This window comes from Nerophis lumbriciformis, linkage group LG16 (genome assembly GCF_033978685.3).
Source record: "Nerophis lumbriciformis linkage group LG16, RoL_Nlum_v2.1, whole genome shotgun sequence".
Lineage (NCBI taxonomy): Eukaryota > Metazoa > Chordata > Actinopteri > Syngnathiformes > Syngnathidae > Nerophis > Nerophis lumbriciformis.
Window position 1 is genome coordinate 18,325,085 of NC_084563.2, and position 16,615 is coordinate 18,341,699.

The 16,615-nt window shown below is 42.5% G+C and overlaps 1 long non-coding RNA gene across 1 annotated transcript in view; it reads right to left on the reverse strand.

The window, feature by feature from the left end:
- Nucleotides 1-3,100, reverse strand: part of LOC133617376 (uncharacterized) — a 42,864-nt gene extending 39,764 nt beyond the window's left edge. Inside the window, exons 1-3 of the long non-coding RNA XR_009816991.1 lie at nt 2,965-3,100; nt 2,335-2,434; nt 2,170-2,220 (exon numbers count right to left, since the gene is read on the reverse strand). This is a non-coding gene — a long non-coding RNA (uncharacterized lncRNA). The remainder of the gene's footprint in view (nt 1-2,169; nt 2,221-2,334; nt 2,435-2,964) is intronic.
- Nucleotides 3,101-16,615: the final 13,515 nt, after the last annotated feature.

The following is a 16,615-nucleotide window of genomic DNA, read 5'->3' on the forward strand; positions in this document are numbered from 1 at the left end:
TTTCCAATCATTTCTACAACTCTTATTTTTTGTGATAGAGTGATTGGAGCACATACTTGTTGGTCACAAAAAACATTCTTGAAGTTTGGTTCTTTTATGAATTTATTTTGGGTCTACTGAAAATGTGACCAAATCTGCTGGGTTAAAAGTATACATACAGCAATGTTAATATTTGCTTACATGTACCTTGGCAAGTTTCACTGCAATAAGGCGCTTTTGGTAGCCATCCACAAGCTTCTGCTTGAATTTTTTGACCACTCCTCTTGACAAAATTGGTGCAGTTCAGCTAAATGTGTTGGTTTTCTGACATGGACTTGTTTCTTCAGCATTGTCCACACGTTTAAGTCAGGACTTTGGGAAGGCCATTCTGCTGATTATTTTTAGGTTGTTGTTGTTGTTTGTGGTTACCAGTAGGAAGAACCATGTCGAGCTGCATGAATAACTTGGCTTTAATAAAGACTTCAGGAGGACAGCAATTTTACATACGCACTGCATGAGAGAGTGGTAATAACTGATTCCCTGATGTGCACACCCTGGTGGTGTGTTCGAAAATTACAACAACAAAACAGTCATTTTACCAAATGATCTACAGTTGTCCTGAAGAATTTGAAGGTAATCCTCCTTTTTCATTGTCCCATTTAGTCTCTGTAAAGCACCAGTTCTATTGGCAGCAAAACAGGCCCAGAGCATAATACTACCACCACCATGCTTGACAGTGGCCAAACAGCTCAATTTTTGTTTCATCTGACCACATAACTTTCCTCCAGAAGGTCTTAACTTTGTCCATGTGATCAGCAGCAAACTTTAGACAAGCTTTAAGGTGTCGCTTCTGGATCAAGGGCTTCCTTTTTGCATGGTAGCCTCTCAGTCCGTGGCGATGCAAAACAGGCTTGACTGTGGACACTGACATCTGTGTTCCAGCAGCTTCCAATTTGGTGGTTCTCGGTTGACTCTTGATCATCCTGACCAATTTTCTCTCAGTAGCAGGTGATAGCTTGCGTTTTCGTCCTGATCGTGGCAGTGACAAAACTGTGCCATGCACTTTATACTTACGAACAATTGTCTGCACAGTTGCTCTTGGGACCTTGAGCTGCTTTGAAATGGCTCCAAGTGACTTTCCTGACTTGTTCAAGTCAATGATTCGTTTTTTTCAGATCTGTGCTGAGTTCTTTTGACTTTCCCATTGTCGCGTTTGTAACTGAGTCTAATGACTGCATCACATGAGCCCTATTTAAATGGGCTCTGAGAAGTCAACGTGTGTCGTCAGTCATAATCACTCACATGAAGTTAAGAGGCCATGCCATGAAGCTAGTTTGATTTGATTGTAACTTTTCTACATCACCTACATTGATAATGTATGTTGCTGTAAGTATACTTTTGACCCAGCAGATTTGCTTACATTTTCAGTAGACCCATAATAAATTCATAAAAGAGCCAAACTTCATGAATATTTTTTGTGACAAACAAGTATGTGCTCCAATCACTCTATCACGAAAAAAATAAGAGTTGTAGAGATGATTGGAAACTCAAGACAGCCATGACATTATGTTCTTTACAAGTGTATGTCAACTTTTGACCACGACTTGTAAAGAATTGACAAATTGTCAATTCAGCTATATTGTCAATGACAATATAGCTGACTTTGACACAATTGGCACTAAAATGTTCACTTTGGAATAGAACTGACAGTATGCATCAATATCTCTTATATTTTTACGTTGTTAAGCGCTTACTAAAAAAACCTGCTGGTATTTTTTTTTTTATACTATTCACAGTACAACAAGGCCAACAATCTCACACTCTAAAATATCATTTGTTTGTAACAGACACTCCACTTGACAGACTAATGGAGACATAGTAGTACCAGGAGCAAGAATATGTGCTATGCAAAACAAAACTGTGTTCCCATTAGAATAGGCTGCCTCGTGTATTAAAAGTGAAATAAGGTAAGGGCTTTTGAAAACAAGCTTAAAGAGACAATACTGTCAGGGCTGTGTATGGCTGGAACCCAAGATGGTTCAAAAACAACGTATTATTTACAAGTCCATCAGAGAAGAAACGGCAATAGTACAATGAAACAAAAGCTGAAAAGATAGTCCAAAAATTAACAAGAAGTGTGGCAAAAGGTTCGGAAAAAGGAGCAATATGAATCAAAGTACAAGTACTTACAAACGAGTCAGGACGATAAACAGAAACTTGCACGGCCAGGAGCCAGGAGAACTGGAAAAAAACAGAATGCTCTAATCAAGTTGTGCAGGCGTACAATCGGTGACCAATGCAGAGGAAAAAAGAACCACAACCAAACTCACTGCAGCAAGGCTTAGTGGTGCATACCTTTTGTACTGGGAAGTCGGAATATCAACGAGGTCGGATTTCTTACTCGGAAAGTCAGACCATTCTCACCACTACCGAGTTGGTTTCAAATACGGCTGCCCTGGATGTAAACAATGATATCCGCTTCAATGATATCCGTTATTAGCACTTCTTAGCCTTGTGGGTAGAGTGTCCGCCCTGAGATCGGTAGGTCGTGAGTTCAAACCCCAGCCGAGTCATACCAAAGACTATAAAAATGGGACCCATTACCTCCCTGCTTGGCACTCAGCATCAAGGGTTGGAATTGGGTGTTAAATCACCAAAAATTATTCCCGGGCGTGGCCACCGCTGCTGCCCACTGCTCCCCTCACCTCCCAGGGGGTGAACAAGGGGATGGGTCAAATGCAGAGGACAAATTTCACCACGCCTAGTGTGTGTGTGACAATCATTGGTACTTTAACTTAACATTTATATATAGTAACACTACTGTAGTGTAAAGTCCATCCATTTAATGTGGTCTATACGCTCTACATTGCTGTGTTTCCTCTTCATCCACTGAGTGTGAAAATGGCAGAAATAGTGCATATTTTCACAAAAAGTTGTATTCAGACAAGGCAAGCACAAAAATAGCTTTCGGGGATGATTTCTGACCTTATAACTGGAACACTCACAACTCGCCTGTGACGTCATTCCCAGCTCCGACTTCCCACTTCTGATGTAAATGGGCGGCAGCGTTAGAAGGCCTAATTGCCAAACTCTCCACAGGTGTGTCTCCTGGCTCCACCCCCCGTCAGCCTCAGAGCAATCTGAAAAGCAGGGCAGAGGTCAACAAAACAACATGGGGTAAAAAAAAACACAACTGACAAGCAGAAATAAAGAACCAACAAACAGAATTCCCAAAACACAACAAACAGTGCATACGGAAAGTATTACCAACTCTTCACTTTCTTCACATTTTGTTAAGTTACAGCCTTATTCCAACATGGAAAAAACAATAATCGTCCTCAAAATGTTGGTGTTGTTGATCCAATCCAATCCACTTTATTTATATAGCACATTTAAACAACAAGAATGTTTCTGCACAGCCATGTTAAAAACAATATTAAAAACAATATTCTGCTCCACCAATGACTGAATAAAAACAACAAATAAATAAATATAAAACCAATATAAAAACAGTATAAAAATAAATATGATTAAAAATGATTTTAAGGGGTAAAACCAATTAAAACAGTAAATAGAAATCAAAATTTATAAAAAAAAAAAAAAAACATAGGACAACAGAGGACAGAAGACCACACAACTCACATAGTGTTAAAAGCCAAAGAATAAAAGTGGGTCTTAAGACGAGACTTAAAACACTCCACTGTGGAAGCAATTTGAACATGGAGGGGCAGAGTGTTCCAGAGCTTAGGGCCAACCACAAATAATCAATCAATCAATCAATGTTTATTTATATAGCCCTAAATCACAAAAGTCTCAAAGGGCTGCACAAGCCACAACGGCATCCTCGGTACAGAGCCCACATAAGGGACGTCGATCTGAATGACTATGAGAAACCTTGGAGAGGACCGTATATGTGGGTAACCCCCCCTCTCTAGGGGAGACCGAAAGCAATGGATGTCGAGTGACATAATATTGTGAAAGAACAGTCCTTAGTGGATCTAACATAATAGTGAGAGTCCAGTCCATAGTGGGGCCAGCAGGAGACCATCCCGAGCAGCGCAGAGATGTCCCCAACCGATGCACATGCGAGCGGTCCGCCCCGGGTCCCGACTCTGGACAGCCAGCACTTCATCCATGGTCACCGGAACCGGAATAACCCGGCGAGGAGGTAGAGGAAAGAAGAAAATAAACGGCAGATCAACTGGTCTAAAAAGGGGGGTCTATTTAAATGAGTTTTAAGATGGGACTTAAATGCTTCTACTGAGGTAACATCTCTAACTGTTACCGGGAGAGCGTTCCAGAGTACTGGAGCCCGAATAGAAAATGCTCTATAGCCCGCAGATTTTTTTTGGGCTCTGGGAATCATTAATAAGCCGGAGTTCTTTGAACGCAGATTTCTTGCCGGGACATATGGTACAATACAATCGACAAGATAGGACGGAGCTAGACCGTGTAGTATTTTATACGAAAGTAGTAAAACCTTCAAGTCACATCTTAAGTGCACAGGAAGCCAGTGCAGGTGAGCCAGTATAGGCGTAATATGATCAAACTTTCTTGTTCTTGTCAAAAGTCTAGCAGCCGCATTTTGTACCAACTGTAATCTTTTAGTGCTAGACGGAATGCCCTATCTCCCCTGGTTTTAAGTCTGGTCTTGGGCACCACGAGCAGGAGCTGGCTCTCGAACCTCAGAGCGCGTGCAGGAGTGTAAATTTGGATGCGGTCCCAGATATACTGAGGTGCTAGTCCATGTAAAGCTTTAAAAACAAACAGCAAGGTTTTAAAATCAATTCAGGGAGCCAGTGCAAACTCTGAAGAATTGGGGTTATATGCTGCAACCGGGAGAGAGCTTTTTGGCTAATGCCAGCATAAAGTGCATTGCAGAAGTCTAGGCGACTTGAAATAAAAGCATGCACGACTTGTTCAAAAAGGTTAAAAGATAAAAACAGTTTTAGCTTTACTAAGAGGAAGATGATAAAAACACAATTTTAAAACGCCATTGACTTGTTTGTCAAGTTTAAAATCGCTGTCCATAGTGACGCCAAGGCTGGTGACTTTGGGACGCACATCATTTTGCAATGGTCCCAAGTCAGTGAGGGCCGGACCAAAAACTGAAATTTCCGTTTTTTCCTCATTCATTATTACAAACCCCGTTTCCATATGAGTTGGGAAATTGTGTTAGATGTAAATATAAATGGAATACAATGATTTGCAAATAATTTTCAACCCTTATTCAGTTGAATATGCTACAAAGACAACATATTTGATGTTCAAACTATAAGCATTTTTTTTTTTGCAAATAATCATTAACTTTAGAATTTGATGCCAACAACACGTGACAAAGAAGTTGGGAAAGGTGGCAATAAATACTGATAAAGTTGAGGAATCCTCATCAAACACTTATTTGGAACATCCCACAGGTGAACAGGCAAATTGAGAACAGGTGGGTGCCATGATTGGGTATAAAAGTAGATTCCATGAAATGCTCAGTCATTGACAAACAAGGACGGGGCGAGGGTCACCACTTTGTCAACAAATGCGTGAGAAAATTGTTGAACAGTTTAAGAAAAACCTTTCTCAACCAGCTATTGCAAGGAATTTGGGGATTTCACCATCTACGGTCCGTAATATCATCAAAGGGTTCAGAAAATCTGGAGAAATCACTGCACGTAAGCAGCTAAGCCCGTGACCGTCGATCCCTCAGGCTGTACTGCATCAACAAGCGACATCAGTGTGTAAAGGATATCACCACATGGGTTCAGGAACACCTCAGAAACCCACTGTCAGTAACTACAGTTGGTCGCTACATCTGTAAGTGCAAGTGAAAACTCTCCTATGCGAAAATCATTTATCAACAACACCCAGAAATGCCGTCGGCTTCGCTGGGCCTGAGCTCATCTAAGATGGACTGATACAAAGTGGAAAAGTGTTCTGTGGTCTGACGAGTCCACATTTCAAATTGTTTTTGGAAACTGTGGACGTCGTGTCCTCCGGACCAAAGAGGAAAAGAACCATCCGGATTGTTATAGGCGCAAAGTGTAAAAGCCAGCATCTGTGATGGTATGGGGGTGTATTAGTGCCCAAGACATGGGTAACTTACACATCTGGGAAGGCGTCATTAATGCTGAAAGGTACATACAGGTTTTGGAGCAACATATGTTGCCATCCAAGCAACGTTACCATGGACGCCCCTGCTTATTTCAGCAAGACAATGCCAAGCCACGTGTTACATCAACGTGGCTTCATAGTAAAAGAGTGCGGGTACTAGACTGGCCTGACTGCAGTCCAGACCTGTCTCCCATTGAAAATGTGTGGCACATTATGAAGCCTAAAATACCACAACGGAGACCCCGGACTGTTGAGCTGTACATCAAGCAAGAATGGGAAAGAATTCCACCTGAGAAGCTTAAAAATGTGTCTCCTCAGTTCCCAAACGTTTACTGAGTGTTGTTAAAAGGAAAGGCCATGTAACACAGTGGTGGACATGCCCTGTGCCAACTACTTTGGCACATGTTGCAGCCATGAAATTCTAAGTTAATTATTATTTGCAAAAAAAAATAAAGTTTATGAGTTTGAACATCAAATATCTTGTCTTTGTAGTGCATTCAATTGAATATGGGTTGAAAAGGATTTGCAAATCATTGTATTCCGTTTATATTTACATCTAACACAATTTCCCAACTCATATGGAAACGGGGTTTGTAAAAAATTCTGGGCTAACCAAGCCTTGACGCCGCATAGACAGTTGAGAAGGGGTGTCAGGGGTGTGGCTTTTTGAAACTGGCATATAAATTTGGCAGTCATCTGCATAAAAGTGATAGAACACTCCATGTTTCTTAAAAATCTCTCCACGAGGGAGAATGTATAAGGAAAACAGGATTGGGCCTAAAATAGATCCCTGGGGGACACCACAGTAAAGTGGAGCAGAAGAAGAGGTGGCGTCCCCCAGCCTAACAGAGAAGGACCTCTCTGACAGGTAGGATCTGAACCACTCTAATGCAGTCCCCCTGACACCCACACAGTCTCTCAGGCGGTCTAAACGAATTGTGTGGTCGACTGTGTCAAAGGCAGCTGTAAGATCTAAAAGCACTAAAATGGCAGAGCTGCCAGAATCAGACATTAAAAGCAAGTCATTAAAAACCTTTAAAAGTGCAGATTCAGTACTGTGCAAAGCTTTGTATCCAGACTGAAATAGATCTAAAGTGCTATTTTCATCTAAAAAAGGCTGCAGTTGCACCAAAACACATTTCTCCCAAATTTTTGACACAAAAGGTAAATTGGAAATGGGCCGATAATTCGACAAACTTGTAGGATCAAGACCTGTTTTTTTTAATCAAAAGCTCAACAACAGCTCTTTTACAAAAAGAGGGGACACAGCCAGAAATCAAGCTGCTGTTGATGATATCTCTAACAGACAAGTCAATAGTGTCACAGATTTCTTTCAAAAAGCGAGGGGGGACTGGGTCTGTGGGACAGGACGAGGGTTTTAGCTTGTCGACTATTCCTGTAAGCTCAGGCATGGACACAGGCTCAGACTGACTAAACACAGCCGAGCACTGAGTGGCCACATTAAAACTCAATGGAGAACGAGAAAGATTTGGCCGAATAGAAGCAACCTTGTCGTTAAAAAAGGAGATACATTTTTCACAAGTTTCACTTGTCATTTCCAGTGAAGTGGCTGGATTCGGATTAAGAACATAACTAATAGTATTAAAAATCAATCAATCAATCAATGTTTATTTATATAGCCCTAAATCACAAGTGTCTCAAAGGGCTGCACAAGCCACAACGACATCCTCGGTACAGAGCCCACATAAGGGCAAGGAAAAACTCACCCCAGTGGGACGTCGATGTGAATGACTATGAGAAACCTTGGAGAGGACCGCATATGTGGGTAACCTCCCCCCCTAGGGGAGACCGAAAGCAATGGATGTCGAGTGGGTCTAACATAATATTGTGAGAGTACAGTCCATAGTGGATCCAGCCTAACAGTAAGAGTCCAGTCCACAGTGGGGGCAGCAGGAAATTATCCCGAGCGGAGACGGGTCAGCAGCGCAGAGATGTTCCCAACCGATATACAGGCGAGCGGTCCACCCCGGGTCCCGACCCCGGACAGCCAGCACCCCATCCACGGCCACCGAATCTGTGTGTCTCCCCTTCCACAAGGGGTAGGGGGGAGCAGAGGAGAAAAGAAAAGAAACGGCAGATCAACTGGTCTAAAAAAAGAGGGGGCTATTCAAAGGCTAGAGTATACAAATGAGTTTTGAGATGGGACTTAAATGCTTCTACTGAGGTAGCATCTCTAACTGTTACCGGGAGGGCATTCCATAGTACTGGAGCCCGAATAGAAAACGCTCTACAGCCCGCAGACTTTTTTTGGGCTCTGGGAATCACTAATAAGCCGGAGTTCTTTGAACGCAGATTTCTCACCGGGACATATGGTACAATACAATCGGCAAGATAGGATGGAGCTAGACCGTGTAGTATTTTATACATAAGTAGTAAAACCTTAAAGTCACATCTTAAGTGTACAGGAAGCCAGTGCAGGTGAGCCAGTATAGGCGTAATATGATCAAACTTTCTTGTTCTTGTCAAAAGTCTAGCAGCCGCATTTTGTACCAACTGTAATCTTTTAATGCTAGACATAGGGAGACCCGAAAATAAAACGTTACAGTAATCGAGACGAGACGTAACGAACGCATGAATAATGATCTCAGCGTCGCTAGTGGATAAAATAGAACGAATTTTAGCGATATTACGGAGATGAAAGAAGGCCGTTTTAGTAACACTCTTAATGTGTGACTCAAACGAGAGAGTTGGGTCGAAGATAATACCCAGATTCTTTACTGAGTCGCTTTGTGTAATTGTTTGGTTGTCAAATGTTAAGGTGGTATTATCAAATAAATGTCGGTGTTTAGCAGGACCGATAATCAGCATTTCTGTTTTCTTAGTGTTGAGTTGCAAGAAGTTAGCGGACATCCATTGTTTAATTTCATTAAGACACGCCTCCAGCTGACTACAATCCGGCGTGTTGGTCAGCTTTAGGGGCATGTAGAGTTGGGTGTCATCAGCATAACAGTGAAAGCTAACACGTGGCTTGCTGATACTATTTAAAATTCAGTCTGACAAATATTTTGTTTTCTCAGCTTTAACCACACTTTGATAATTTCGACAGTTTTCTTTTAAAATTTGATAAAGACTTCCAAGTGATCCCCTTTCCACTTGCTCTCCGCCCTTCGCCACTCACGCCGAGCTGTGCGTGTGGTTTCATTGAGTCAAGGCTCCTGTTTTGGCTTTGGACGTATAGCTCTGAGGGGCGCTATACTATCCAGAATCTCAGAACATGTAGAAAGAAAAGAGCACATCAATTGTTCAGTGTCTGCAGAGTGTGGTATACTCTGCATGGACACAGTGAATAAAGGGGAGAAGGCGGCTGCGGTGTCAGACCTAATAACACGCCTGTGACGCACGGCAAGTGGTTTTACATCAGGTTCAAAACTTAAATTAAACATAACAGGACTGTGATCAAAAAACACCGCATCACCTACAACGACATTGTCAACATTAAAACCATAAGACAGTACGAGGTCTAGTGTATGCCCGCGTCATACTTGCCAACCCTCTTGGATTTTCCGGGAGACTCCCAGAATTCAGCGCCTCTCCCGAAAACCACCCGGGACAAATTTTCTCCCGAAAATCTCCCGAAATCCAGGCGGACCTGAGTGACGTGTCGACAGCCTGTTTTCACGTCCGCTTTCCCACAATATAAACAGCGTGCCTGCCCATCACGTTACAAGTGTAGAATGATCGAGGGCAAGTTCTTGGTTTCTTATGCGGGTTTATTGTTAGGCAGTTTCATTAACGTCCTCCCAGCGCGGTAACAACACACAACAACATCAGTCACGTTTTCATCTACCGTAAAGCAGTTTGTCTGCCGTAAACAGCAATGTTGTGACACTCTTAAACAGGACAATACTGCCATCTACTGTACATGCATATGTGACAATAACATCTACGGCTTTTAGAGAGTGCAGTGCACAACTGTGCACACAACAAGGAGACAAAGCAGAATGCATCATCAGAGAGGGTGTTCAGCATGGTTAGAAAAATAGTGACAGAGAATAGAACAAGGATGGACAATTCAACCCTTAACTCAACAATGAGTAGCTGAGTGTTATGTGTGTATACGTGTAAATAAATGAACACTGAAAGTCAAGTATATATATATATATATATATATATATATATATATATATATATATATATATGAAATACTTAACTCCTCCCCTCTTAACCACGCCCCCAACCACGCCCCCCGAACAACCCCCCCCACACCTCCCGAAATCGGAGGTCTCAAGGTTGGCAAGTATGGCCCGCGGGAGACGAATAAATCCTTGTTTGTCAAGGATCTTGCGTTAACAAGACCGAACTTAACGGGCGTGTCCAAGGCTGCTGCTAATCCGGGTGGGGCCCGACACAGAGCCCGCAGGTGGCGGGAATTCACCCTGCGCCTCCGGGGGCGGGGGCAGCAGGAGCGAGGCGGGCAACCCTCCCCCTGCAGACCGACGACAGGAACAAGCCCGGACCCGGCGGGATCCAGCGAACGCGGGTGCAGGAAGAAACCAGGTACCGGACCATACCTCTTTCGGGAAGCCACGCAAAGCCGGGCCAGGAGTGCCCAAACTCTCACCAGCTGGCCGCCACGTTTACCGCGGCGCCGGTGGCGCTTTCGCCGGGGGGGGGAGGAGCCAGTGGGCAAAAAAGAAAAGCAGGAATATGGCCAGGTGAGAAAGCTGACTGGGACGCCGAAAAACCAACGTCGAAGTTGATCATATTCGTGTGAGAGGGACACAGATCCAACAGCGTTTGGCGGTCATACACAAGCTGTGAGTTGACAGGGACAACAAAAGACACGAACAGCACAAAAACAAGCAAAGCTGCCATCTTGATAAACTTTGCGCCCATAACAATCCGGATGGTTATTTTCCTCTTTGTTACAGAGGACACAACGTCCACAGTTTCCAAAAACAATTTGAAATGTGGACTCGTCAGACCACAGAACACCTTTCCACTTTGCATCAGTCCATCTTATTTGAGCTCGGACCCAGCGAAGCCGGCGGCGTTCCTGGGTGTTGTTGATAAATGGCTTTCGCTTTGCATCGTAGAATTTTAACTTGCACTTACGGATGTAGCGACCAACTGTAGATACTGACAGTGGTTTTCTGAAGTGTTCCTGAGCCCACGTGGTGATATCCTTTACACACTGATATCGCTTTTTGATGCAGTACCGCCTGAGGGATCGAAGGTCACGGGCTTAGCTGCTTACGTGCAGTGATTTCTCCAGATTCTCTGAACCCTTTGATGATATTACGGACCGTAGATAATGAAATCCCTAAATTCCTTGCAATAGCTGGTTGAGAAAGGTTTTTCTTAAACTGTTCAACAATTTGCTCACACATTTGTTGACAAAGTGGTGACCCTCGCCCCATCCTAGTTTGTGAATGACTGAGCATTTCATGGAATCTACTTTTATACCCAATCATGGCACCCACCTGTTCTCAATTTGCCTGTTCCCCTGTGGGATGTTCCAAATAAGTGTTTGATGAGCATTCCTCAACTTTATCAGTATTTATTGCCACCTTTCCCAACTTCTTTGTCACGTGTTGCTGGCATCGAATTCTAAAGTTAATGATTATTTGCAAAAAAAAAAAAAATGCTTATCAGTTTGAACATCAAATGAAAAATAGGTTGCTTGGATGGCAACATACAGTATGTTGCTCTGGGTGTTGTTGATAAATGGCTTTTGCTTTGCATAGTAGAGTTTTAACTTGAACTTACAGATGTAGCGATCAACTGTAGTTACTGACAGTGGTTTTTTGAAGTGTTCCTGAGCCCATGTGGTGATATCCTTTACACACTGATGTCACTTTTTGATGCAGTACCGCCTGAGGGATACAAAGTCACACAATGACAACGTGAAATGTTTTTTTTATATTTGCTAATTAATTGAAAGAAGAAGAGGGCAAAATAAATTCCAAGACAAGAGAGGTTTATATCCAGACAAAACAGCACAATTCAAACAACATTATGACAGCAGCTGCTTAAAATATGGTTTTGTTGCTTCCATTCTAGTGCACCAAATCCCTTGTTCACTGGTTTAAATGTAACTTAGATATTGGGTTTCACTATGTAAAAGCGCTATGAGTCACTAGAGAAAAGTGCTATATAAATATAATTCACTTCACTTCACTTCACTTGTGTGTTGTGTCCGGGGAGAATATCACGTGGGGCCTTTTATGCAAAACCAACTTGTCTTACCTTGTGGTACCTGTTTTTGTGTATTTGGGATATGCATAAGTCTTGAAAATGTCAAATCCAAACACGGAGGATATATTTATAAAACAATCCTGCCTTCCTTCTTACTTTCTCCAAACGAGCAGTTTGGAATTCAACCAATTTGCTAATTTTTCCCAGGTGTGTCGTCAGTAGATCATCCATCTACGGTAGAGATTTACCGTATTTTCCGGACCATAGGGCGCACCGCCGGGGAATGGTCTATTTTTTAAAATCTTTTTTCATATATAAGGCGCACCGGATTATAGGGCACATTAAAGGAGTCACATTATTATTATTTTTTTTCTAAATGTAAAAGACTTCCTTGTGGTCTACATAACATGTAATAGTGGTTCTTTGGTGAAAATGTTGCATAGATTATGTTTTACAGATCATCTTCAAGCCGCTTTCTGACAGTCGCTTCTGGGTGTGCCGTTTTGTGGGCGGTCTTATTTACGTGGCTCACCTTCGGCAGCGTCTTCTCCCCGTCATCTTTGTTTTAGCGGTGTAGTGTGCAAGGACGGGAGTGGAAGAAGTGTCAAAAGATGGAGCTAACTGTTTTAATGACATTCAGATTTTACTTCAATCAATAACGGAGCAGCAAGTCCTCATCCGGAAACCACAACACCGGAAATGTGTCTCGTGAAAAACCGTCCGACATGACGTCTAATAACTAAAGTTCCTTGGGTGAATAATATAAACTCACTACACCGGTATGTTTTAGCACTTTCATGGTGAGTTTACTGACAGATATAAGTAAGAACTTTACACTACTTTATATTAGAAATGGCAACAGCGGAGGATGAATGTCCCATAACAAGAAGATAGAGAAAAAGAAGAAGCTTATCGACTATGGTGTCGCCACAGACGACAAAGGCGGACGCGTGCAATTTTTCTTGATTTATACAGATCCCAAAAACAGATCAGCAGGTACCGGAAGGTAAGAAAAGTTGCTTTTACATAATATTGCGAAACACAGTAGTTATAAATCTTACCTCATACACACACTATAATAATACTACTATTTTGAAGCACATCAAACGGTGCAGTCTAGTGAAGTGAAGTGAAGTGAATTATATTTATATAGCACTTTTTCTCTAGTGACTCAAAGCGTTTTACACAGTGAAACCCAATATCTAAGTTACATTTAAACCAGTGTGGGTGGCACTGGGAGCAGGTGGGTAAAGTGTCTTGCCCAAGGACACAACGGCAGTGACTAGGATGGCGGAAGCGGGGATCGAACCTGGAACCCTCAAGTTGCTGGCACAGCTACTCTACCAACCGAGCTATACCGCCCCGATACACGTATCTCTTATGTTTGACTGCTATCTACTGGTCACACTTATCATTACACCATGTACCAAATAAAATTGCTTCGATATGGCGCACTGTCGGGGCAGCACAGTGGCAGAGGGGTTAGTGCGTCTGCCTCACAATACGAAGGACCTGAGTAGTCTTGGGTTCAATCCCAGGCTCGGGATCTTTCTGTGTGGAGTTTGCATGTTCTCCCCGTGACTGCGTGGGTTCCCTCCGGGTACTCCGGCTTCCTCCCAGCTCCAAAGACATGCACCTGGGGATAGGTTGATTGGCAACACTAAATTGGCCCTAGTGTGTGAATGTGAGTGTGAATGTTGTCTGTCTATCTGTGTTGGCCCTGCGATGAGGTGGCGACTTGTCCAGGGTGTACCCCGCCTTCCGCCCGATTGTAGCTGAGATAGGCTCCAGCGCCCCCCGTGACCCCAAAGGGAATAAGCGGTAGAAAATGGATGGATGGAGCACTGTCAAGTTTTGAGGAAAAAAAAGGATTTTAAGTGCGCCTTATAGTCCGGAAAATACGGTACCCGAAGAGCTTCGCGTGAGTCTACCATTGGCGTTTGCGCTGTAGTCACTAAGCTCGCTTGTTGTGGGGCAGGCTGGCTCGTACATGCACATGCATCCTCCGCTGCTGCCATTTCTAATACAAAGTAGTAAGGGTGTGACTCATGGGCACCTAACGAGTCGATCTGATTTCCATTCCTGGAGTGACGAGTCAATACAGTTCTCACAAAATATTACTTAGTCTGAAAATGACAATGCAACCCTTTACAGGTTTGAAAAGCTTCTAGTTGCATAGAGATGGCCGACAAACTTACTTTAAAAAAACTTGTTTCTCATTAAAAAAATATATACCGTATTTTTCGGACTATAAGTCGCAGTTTTTTTTCATAGTTTGGCCGGGGGTGCGACTTATACTCAGGAGCGACTTATGTGTGAAATTATTAACACATTACCGTAAAATATCAAATAATATTATTGTCATGACTTGGTCCTGGGTGTTTGCTTTTCTGGAATGCAACGGAAAGTTGGCTCGGGCGAGACGGGAATGTAAATACATGATTTATTTAATATATCAAAATAAAGTACAAACAAAAAGCGCGCACAGTGGCTGAGAACAAACTATGAAACCAAAAGACTATAGCATTAATAAACAAAACTTACTTGGCATGGACTAAAAGGAGCAGCATGAACGATGGACATGAAATCAAGTGTCAGAAATGTGCAGAGCATAATTGTGGGATGTCACCAGAAAGACAAACTGAAAACAATGAACTTAAATACTACAGACATGATTAACGAAAACAGGTGCGTGACTCAAAACGTGAAACAGGTGCGTGACGTGACAGGTGAAAACTAATGGTTGCTACGGTGACAAAACAAAAGTGCACAAAAAGTCCAAAAACAAAACCGAACATGACCAAAACAAAAACATGATCACACAGACATGACAATTATTTAGCTCATTCACGTAAGAGACTCGACGTATAAGATTTCATGGGATTAAATTAAGTCTTTGTTACTTAGAATATGTTCCCTATACTAAAGTGTTACCAAAACCATATAACTTTGTCTTGAATTTTTAAAAAAACAAAACATTTTATTTTTCACTAAAGAAGGGTTCGGTGAATGCGCTTATGAAACTGGCGGCGTTCGGTACCTCCAACAAGGTTAAGAACCACTGCTGTAATAGGATTGTTCGTGATTTTCAGTCAGTACAGATTGGTGTTCTATTGCAGTGTTGTGCATTACAAACTCAAACGTTTTTCATGCTGACGTAGAAACTAGCTTGCCTATTGCCGTAGCTAGGTGGCGGCTAATTCCGAAGCATGGAGTTGTGCTACAATAACAATGTCGCTACCGCTTGGTTATTATACAGGTTAGGGAAGTATTGTTGACAGTTTTTGAATGCATTTTAAAAGTGATTTAGAGGCTGACTTGATTGCTCCCATTAGCTGCATTGCCAGCCACTAAGAATGAGACAATTTTTACATGTTAGAATGAAAAAAAAAAGAAAAAAAAAAGTTGTGTTCTTGTGTGTTCATAATGATTGTGAACGATAGGCAAAATTGCAAAAACAAGTGCAGTTCCCCTTTAAAAATGGATAACAGATGAATTGAGTAGAGTCTTCTATTGCTCTCCAGTGGAAGCTCATTTGTGTTTTCTCTGTGGCCACACAGTTCTTGTTTGGCTCACAAGAGGAAAAAAAGCAAGTTATACAGGGAGAGCATGGAAGGTCACGCTTGACTGATTGCAAGCAGGAAAGTCCAATTCAAATGATTCCCGAAGGCAGTTCCAGTTTATATTGGAGTGTAATCTCTGGCAAACTGTAAACAGCCATTTTTTTTTTTTTGTGCTTTTTATATTAGATTTGTGATTACTGGAAAGGATCCAGATGCTGGTTGCAATGATGATGCTGTCGCGGGCTTTATTGCTGCTCGTGTACCCACGGGCGCTTAAAACGGCAAGGCACAAACTGTCGAGCAAATTAATTCCGCTCGCCAAATATTCACAAAGTTCGAAGAAAAGAAAAAAAACAGCTGGCAAACCTGTCGGTGAGAGACGAGCGCTTGTTATCCACGCACACCTGCCAATCCCGGCCTCGCCCGCGCTCCCCCCGATGCGGCGTTGCAGCTGCAAGGCAAAGCAAATAGGATTTAGGCTGCAGGAAGTATTTTCAGATTAAAAGCTGTGGAACGCAAATCAAGATTTGCGGCGTAATGAAAACAGGATTATGGATTTGCTGGGAAGCCTCTTGCGGTCTGTGTTTAGTGAAACAATGTTCCATTCCGAAAGTCGCTCCGAGATAACTTCACAAAAAAAAATAAAAATAAACTTCCCAGTTTGTGAGTGACATCTCAATTTTTATTTTTTTTTTATCCGGGAAGAGGCTGTCAGGTTAGATCCACGCTCACACACACACACACACACACACGCGCGCGCCGTCACATATTGTTGACATGGGGAACAGCTTTTCCCTGAATGTTTCAAA